Source organism: Budorcas taxicolor, chromosome 8 (genome assembly GCF_023091745.1).
Source record: "Budorcas taxicolor isolate Tak-1 chromosome 8, Takin1.1, whole genome shotgun sequence".
NCBI lineage: Eukaryota > Metazoa > Chordata > Mammalia > Artiodactyla > Bovidae > Budorcas > Budorcas taxicolor.
Genome location: NC_068917.1, coordinates 102524612 through 102532733, shown reverse-complemented (window position 1 = coordinate 102532733; position 8122 = coordinate 102524612). Strand labels below are relative to the sequence as shown.

The following is an 8122-nucleotide window of genomic DNA, read 5'->3' as shown; positions in this document are numbered from 1 at the left end:
GCTCAGGGGTAAAGAATCTGCCTGCCAAGGCAGAAAATACAGGTTCAATCCCTGGGTCAGGAAGATCCCCTGGAGAAGGAAATGACAACCCACTCCAGTCTTCTTGCCTGGGACATCCCATGGATAAAGGAACCTCATGGGTTTCAGGTCATGGGGTCTCAGAAGAGTCAGAAAGGACGTAGCGACTAAACAACAAGAAAGAACACTGATAGAAACTAACTCAGTAGGTTTTAAAACTCTGGAGGGTCAAGCGTGGAATTCCGTAGAAATGCTCTGTCATGAAGACACTGCTAGGAAACAACTCTGGAGCTGTGCGGTGTTTGATTCAGGGCCTCACAAATATAAAAGAGAATCAGTAAAACTGAGAAAAGCCAAAAGTCAGAAAGCTGCCCCGAGCAAACACATTACTGCCCTCCCTGTTAAGTTCTAGGCTACTCACCCCAACCTCAAGGACTCTGAGCTCTTCCCAGCTTCTAACTTGACCAGACGTTTTTTTTCTTTTTTTGGTTATAATAAAAGGAGGAAGAAAATAGATTATTTGGAGAAGATGGAAAATAACAGGAGAAAAATGAGAAAATCAGCTGGACTAAAGACATATTTGCTACCAAAGCATCATCGTTTCTTCAAGGATATAATCTGAGCCTATCCACAAATATTTTTGAAACTCAGAAACATACAGCACATTCTTTATAAAAGAATATTACTGTGACTTCTTCAACCAAGGACCCTGTCCTGGTGGTGGGCTGACTCTAAGATAGCACCTAACGTTCTCCATCTCCTAGTATTCATACCCTGTGTAATCCCCTCCCCCTGAGAGTGGGAAGGCCATCAGAATACAGCATAAGTGATGGGATTCACCCGCATGATTACGTTAAAAATCTCTGTCTTGCTAGATTTTCCATATTGCTTTCTCCACTTGTATACTTTAATGAAAAAAGTGGTCACGCTGGAGAGGTCCACAGAACTAGAGCAATCTCCAGCTAAGAGCTGGGAAGGATCTGTAACCTTTAGTCAAAAAGTCCTCTGGGAACTGAATTCTGCCAATAACCTGAAGGAGCTTAGAAATGGATATTTCACCACTGAGCTCTCAAATGAGACCACAGCCTAAGCTAGCAAGTTTATTTCAGTCTTGTAAGAAACCCTGAAACAAAGGAATCGGCTAAGCTTTGCCCAACTCTTGACCACAGAAACTCTGAGTATTAATAAATGTGCATCATTTTAAGCCATTAAATTTGGGGTAACTTGTTACACAGCAATAGATAACCAATGCAATACTGATCTAAGCTGAGATAGCAAGGAAAGAATGTCTGTTTTTCACAGTTTTGAACAATTAATCTTGCTGACCAGGCTAGAGTCTGTAAAATAAGACACACTCTTCCAAGCTGCCTATATCCGGCACATATATGGCAACCTCTTTAGCCACAGGGAGGCTGTGGGGGGGTGGGGCGGGGTGGAAGGGCTTTGAGAGGTGCCAAATGGGAAAGTCATTTAGTCCATGAAGAGATACTACTGATTTGTTAAAACAGAAATTGGTATTGGCTTGTGTTCTAAAGAGCTTTTAAATCTCAGAGGATGGTAAATCGAGTGCTACCTCCATATTTTCAGTCAGAGGCTTTAGTTATAAGTAATTCCACATGCTGTAGCTATCAGCAGTATGCAAGGAGGCTGCCATAGGAAATGAACCTTCATGTGCCTGAAGGGTTTATATTATCTTTATGATGAGATTCATTCACATCAACACACACACACACACACACACACACACACACAAACTGTTTTTGTGAGAGGATGGATTAATTGAACTTACTTTTCAATTGCATCAGCTTCTTTTTTAATGTAATGATGAATGGATTCAATTAGACAGAAACCGTATTTGTGGCTGACATATCAAGGGTGTTACTTCCTCCCACAGATTTCATTACGCACACCAACTAAAGGCATTGCCTTTCTTTGCTGTCTCTCCAGGTTACACTGGTAGGCAGCTCTTTGACCAGAAGACAGTAGATTCTTCTTAATAAGACCCTGGCAAAAAGGAAAAGAGAAATCCTCTGAGACACGGGTCAAGAGACAACAAGGTACTTTCTCCTCTTTTCACTCCTCAGCTTCTTGGCATTGCCTGGCTGCATGCCTCCTCTATCTTCTCATGCAGATGCTGCCAGCAGAACATCCACGGCAAATAAAGAGCCAGGCTCTTGGGCAGGGCCATCTGCAGGGGCTGCGATGGAGCTGGACACAGCTGACCAATGGAGTTAAGACCTGAGTCACCCAGTGCTTCTCTTTGTTAAATCCACGCCATCTTTACCTCTGTCACCAATCTCAAGTTAGAGGGTCCCCACGATCTCTCTATGGTTTGACAATTCGCTGGAAAGACTCACAAAACTCACTGAAAGTTGCTCTACTCACAGTTACGGTTTAAGACAGAACAGGGACAGAGATTAAAAGCCGCTAAGGGAAAAGAGACATGGAGAAGTGTCCAGGAGAGTCCAAAGCATGCGACCTCTAGCTGTCTTCTCCCAGTGGAGTTATGGACACACTTGATTTCTCACAGCTGCAATGTGTGGTGATACGCATGAGCCAATGCCAACCAGACAAGCTCACCTGAGCCTTGGTGTCTACAGATTTTATTGGGGCTCAGCCACATAGCCATGGCTGACTGGTCATGTGGTCAACCTTAGTCTCCAGAGGTCAAATTCATACCACATGACCCAAGGACCCTTCCTATAAATCACACTGCTAGCATAGGCTATCTGGCTTGGCCAAAGGTTCCCAGGTTAAACAAATCAAGGCAAGATATTCCTAGGTCTTAGAGGTTACCTCCCAGGAGCCAAGGGCAAAGGTCAAACCTCTTTGGGTGAAAGATTAATCCTTTATTGTCCATCCAGACCTTCTTGTTCCATTTGACAGAATTTATCCGCAACATCCCTCCAAACGTACACCTCTCCTAGTCTCTTCCATTCTCAAGAAAAGCACCAACCATCAGCCAAGTGATCAAGCCACTTCCACCCTAATTCAAGCCACCATCACTTCTCAGGTGGGGGGTTTCTGGCAAGTGCAGCTGGGTAGATGAAGGTAGCGCAGACCGAGGGTTTGGGGAGCCCTGCGTGTGTTGCAGACTGCTAGTACCGGCCCAGGATGCTGCACCCTGGCCCTCCTTCCCCCAGTAGGACCCCGAGCCTCCAGCCAGGGCTTACCGTGTTCGCCAAGGAAGCCTAGCTTCAGAGCTTGGACAAGAAGATCTGCTCCCTGCCCAGTCCCGAATTCCAGACGCACAACTCAGCGAGCAAAACTCAAGTTTCAGAAACTGCTGGGCCCCCAAAACAGAAGGGGAAGAAAGCACATTAGAAATCCCAGGAGCGGGTCCCTGTGGAAAAGCCTCATGGCAGGAAGTCAGTGGCAGTGAAAGAGGAGGCGGAGGCCTTCAGCTCCACTGCGGCCCCTACGGATGGCCTGGCGTCAGCGCCCGACTCTTCCTTTGCGGTGGACGTCCTCCGACAGTGCCTGCATGAGAAGATAGGGGAGGCACGCAGCCAGGGCAATGCCAGGAAGCTGTTTCCCACCTCTTTGGAGAAAAGATGCTGGAGGAAGCTGAGACAGAAGGAGTGGGACCGGAAGTAGAGGATGCAGAGGGAGCTGGGGATGAAGGAGAAAGCCGCCAAGGTCTCCAAGGAGCCCCCTGAGGTGCCGGGCCAGCCGGGCTGCTCTTCAACTAAGGTAGAGATGAGTCAATAAGAGGATCAGGCCTGCAAGGCGCAGCGCAGGAAGAAGAGGCAGAAGGTGAAGGGGGTGATGGGCTGGAGCAGCTGCCCGACGGGGACGCGGCCCAGGCCCGGGAGCTTCAGGCCAAGATGCAGGGACAAACCTGCTGTACAAGGCCAAGGGCGTGAAGATCCTCGACGGCCAGCACCTGCAGCCGGAGGTCCTGAAGTGCCAGGAGAAGCGGTGGGCGCAGCCCAGGTGGTGGGGAGGATGCTGCTGCAGGACCAACGGTGGCAGAACCTGCGCAAGAAGCAGGCGGCCAAGGCCGAGGGGCGCCTGGAGAAGGGCTGCATCCTGCACCCTGGCTCTGGAGACCGGCCTGGCCTGAGGGCCCGGAGGCTCGGCCCCAGGCAGGCTCCGGCTCTGGGTGGAGAGCGGACGCTGTCACACTCCGCTCAGCGACTTGTCCAGGGCTCACGCCGCATGGGCAGAAGAGCCTTCAGATCTGGGGGAGGGTTGATCCACACCTAGACGCCAGCCTCCTCTCATAAGGCCAGAACGCTCCCTGAAAGTTGCAGGGTGGGGGACGAGGGAGCGGTAAGGAGGCGGTGGGCGCCAGGTAAGAAAGGGCGGGCTTCACTGACCCCCTCTTTATCTCCCGAGTTCACAGGAGCAGGAAGGGAATGGCCTTTGGGACTGCTGTGTGAGCTCCAAAGTCATTTGAAAAGGACAAAAACCAGCGCCTGAAGCCAGACGGAAGGTGGAATTGATGGTCTCGATAACTGGGAGAAGGCAGGGCCATCCTCAGGTTGCCTGGAATTGAATTATTTTAACTTTATTTGCAAGATGAGTAAAGATTAGAATTTAAGATAAGCATGTACATTTAAAATCCTAAAATAACCACAGAAGATATAAACAGTCTTACTAAATTAGCAGGAAGAAATATGGAGTGGGATGGACAGTGTCAATCTAGAAGGAGGTGGGAGAGAAAAACCTCCAACTATGCCAGGTGAATGGATGATACACAGAGGCAGAGTTAAGTCCCAGCTCACAGCCAGCCAGGAGAATTTTATGGTATGTAAATTATTTTTTAAAAACTGTTAATAAAATTCTTTTGACTAAATTCTAGTTAAGAAACAGATGGTATCCAAAAGGAAGCTGGTGTTGGCTGTATTAGAAAATGAAGTCAATTTTAAGATAAAAGGCACTGCTAAAAAGAAGGAATATCACCACGTGATGAAAAGGGGTTCAAATCACCTGGAAGGTGGAAGCGCTGTGCACCAGGAATATATCTCCAAGTCTGTCTTGTAGAAACTGACACAATTACAAGGAGAAATCAAGTCACAAATCAAAATGAGAGATTTTTAACATCTCTGTTAGGAATTGATACGCAAGCAGATAAAAATCGGATGGCTATGGAAGGTTTGACTGAAAGCAGTTATAAGCTTGATCTGATGGACACACAGAACGGTATCTGAAAACAGTATGTACTTCAAGCACACATGGAACAGTGGGGGAAACTCTCAAAGTCTGTAAAACAAGTCATATTTCAAAGTGTCAATGTCATACAAAGTATAGTACCGGGTCATAGCATAATTTAAAAACTTAAGCAGTAATTGCTAAAGTTTCCTGTTTGGAAGTTTAGAAACACGCTTCTAAATTACCTATGGGTCAAAGAATAATCCCTAATGGATGTCAGAGTATTTGGGACCGAAAGATAATGAAGATGCTATGCATTAAAATGTGTCGGACACAGCAAAGACACTGCAAAAAAGCACTATATAGCCTTTAAAAAAAAAAAAAAAAACTTCTCACCTGTACTATTGCCACCTCATATCACCTTGTCTCCAGCTTTGCCACCTCACAGGTCAGTATCCACATAGTAAAGAATTCAAGTCATTCCTCCTCTATTTAAACCCAACCTTCCCATCCCCCAAAGGCATCCCTTCACATTTAGAATAAAAACTAATGTTCCTTTTCCTGGCTCGCCTCCTCTCGTTCATCTCATATTTCTCTATGCACATTTTTTCTGCCCACTCTGGTCTTTTTTTTATCTTCCTCCAAGCTCATGCTACCCTAGGGCCTTTGCACTGCCTATTTTCTCTACTTTGAACCTCTGCCTTTAACCTTCCACCAAGATTATCTTTCTTATTCAGATCTCAGCTTAAATGTCACTTTGTGGTGTCATCTTCGCTGGCTATTTGAGTCTCCCAGACACACTCAAACTCACAACCTCTTCACCAAGACATCCAGCACACTTAGCAACAGCTATTATTTTTCTGGTTTCTTTGTTTACTCCCTACTTCCCACCCATAAAATATAATCTCCATGCAAGCAGGGACCAGTCTGCCTTTTTCATACCTGTTTTACCTGCTCTTAGAAGAATCTAACACATAGTAGGTACTCAATAAATATTTGCTTGATAAATGAATATATTCACTTTTCTTGAAAGTCAACTTTTAACCATTGGTTTATTCATTCATCTATTGAATCCAAGTAATCACTGAGCATCCTTTATACAAATGGCCAGACATAGGTGCATTTAGGCAAAACCCACCCTCTAGAGCTTAAAAGAGCTCTAAGTAGAATCAGAAGAATAGAATAATCAATAGAATGAAATAGACAGTGCTCATCTGTGTACCTTCCACAGCATTGAGACCAGTCTTGGGAGCTCATTAAAGAGTGGAAGGACAAAAGAGGACTCTGCTAAACTGATACTGGAAAATCAGAGGGAGGAAAGAGTTCTTAAATGAAAGAATCCAAGAATACTTCACACGGTATTTGTGATGATGGAAGCAGGAGGAAAAGCCCACTAAGTAACGGGATCGATACAACAAATAAGGCATGGAGGTAGGAGAGGGTACCGCTGGCCAAGAGTTAAGTAGTTCTACTTGGGAGAAGCGCAGGGCAAATAAGGGCTTCCCAGGTGGCTCAGTGGGTTAAGAATCCACCTGTAATGCAGAAGACACAGGTTCAATCCCTGGGTGGGGAAGATCCCCTGGAGGAGGGCATGGCAACCCACTCCAGTATTCTTGCCTAGAGAATCCCATGAACAGAGGAGCCTGGAGGTCTATAGTCCATGGGGTCGCAAAGAGCTGGACATGGCTGAAGTGACTGAGCATGCACACACAAGGCATATAAAGAGGAATTCTAGGAAAGAAAGTGGGGAAGGCTGACCAGGATCAGAATTTACTGAAGTCCCTATAATCACAACTCTAGACAATGTGAAGCCACTGCAAGTTTTTGAAAAAGGACTGATCGTGACTGATGCTGTGCCTTTAAAGACTGAACTCAGGCAAGCTTGGCTTCACAACTGTGCAAACTGCAGTCGCTGTGGACTCCAATCACACAGGGGCCCTGTGCTTGTTGAGCAGTTTTGAATAAGGGGCCCTGCATTTTTCTTTCTTTCTTTTTTTGGTGTGGACCATTTTTGAAGCCTTTATTGGATTTGGTACAATAATACTTCTGTATTACGTTTTGGTGTTTTTGGCTGCGAGGTATGTGAGATCTTAGCTCCCCAACCAGGGATCAAACCCACACTCCTTGTGTTAGAAGGTGAGGTCTTCACCACTGGACTTCCAGGGAAGTCCATGGGAACCTGAATTTTCATCTTACACTAGAACCTTCAAATTATGTGGCTGGTCCTGAGCTCAGGAGATGGTGATCATGAATGATTAAAATGAGGGAGAGTCAGGAGGCAAGGAGAACAGATAAGAAACTAATAATAGTCTGAGGAAAAGCTAATGAGGACATGAAGTGGTGAAGCTTTCCTAATCTTAGCAGATACTCTAAGTTTTTACAGGTAATAAAAAAAACCTGGGTCATAGACCCAAGGATAGTCTTTGAATCCCTTAGCTCCAAGCTACACAGAATGATTCTTAATTAAATACTTGAGGCAGGAGGAAGCTGAAAATTTATAGGAAGGCTTTGGGAGTTTTTAAGCAGGGATATTACATAAGATTTATTTAGCAAATATCTATTGAACACCTGGTATGTACTAGGCTTAGTGGTACCATTATTAATAGAAACGTATTGCGTGCCAGAGATTAATGTTACAGTGAAAACTCACTGCCCACAGTGCAGGGAAGCCAGTCCTCTGGTACTGGCTTTTGAGAAAAGAAAGAACTTTATTGCGAGGTTGACCCTCAAGCCCACAGGAGTCAGGGCTCAAATCTGCCTCCCAGATCCAGGGTTCAGGGTGAAATTGAAGGGTGAAATGCAAGGTGATGTGTTAGTCTTGAATCAGTTGATAGATGACAAGTTACTTTTGCAGCTGGAAGCCAGATTTGTTTTATTGAAGGACTTCAAAGTGAAGTCGCTCAGTCGTGTCCGACTCTTTGCAACCCCGTAAACTGTAGCCTACCAGGCTCCTCCGTTCTGGGGATTCTCCAGGCAAGAATACTGGAGTGGGTTGCCATTTCCTTCT

The 8122-nt window shown here is 45.7% G+C and overlaps 1 pseudogene; it reads left to right on the top strand.

Moving 5' to 3' along the window:
* The first annotated feature begins 3132 nt into the window (after nucleotides 1-3132).
* On the top strand, nucleotides 3133-4227 carry LOC128052117 (surfeit locus protein 6-like; annotated as a pseudogene).
* Nucleotides 4228-8122: the final 3895 nt, after the last annotated feature.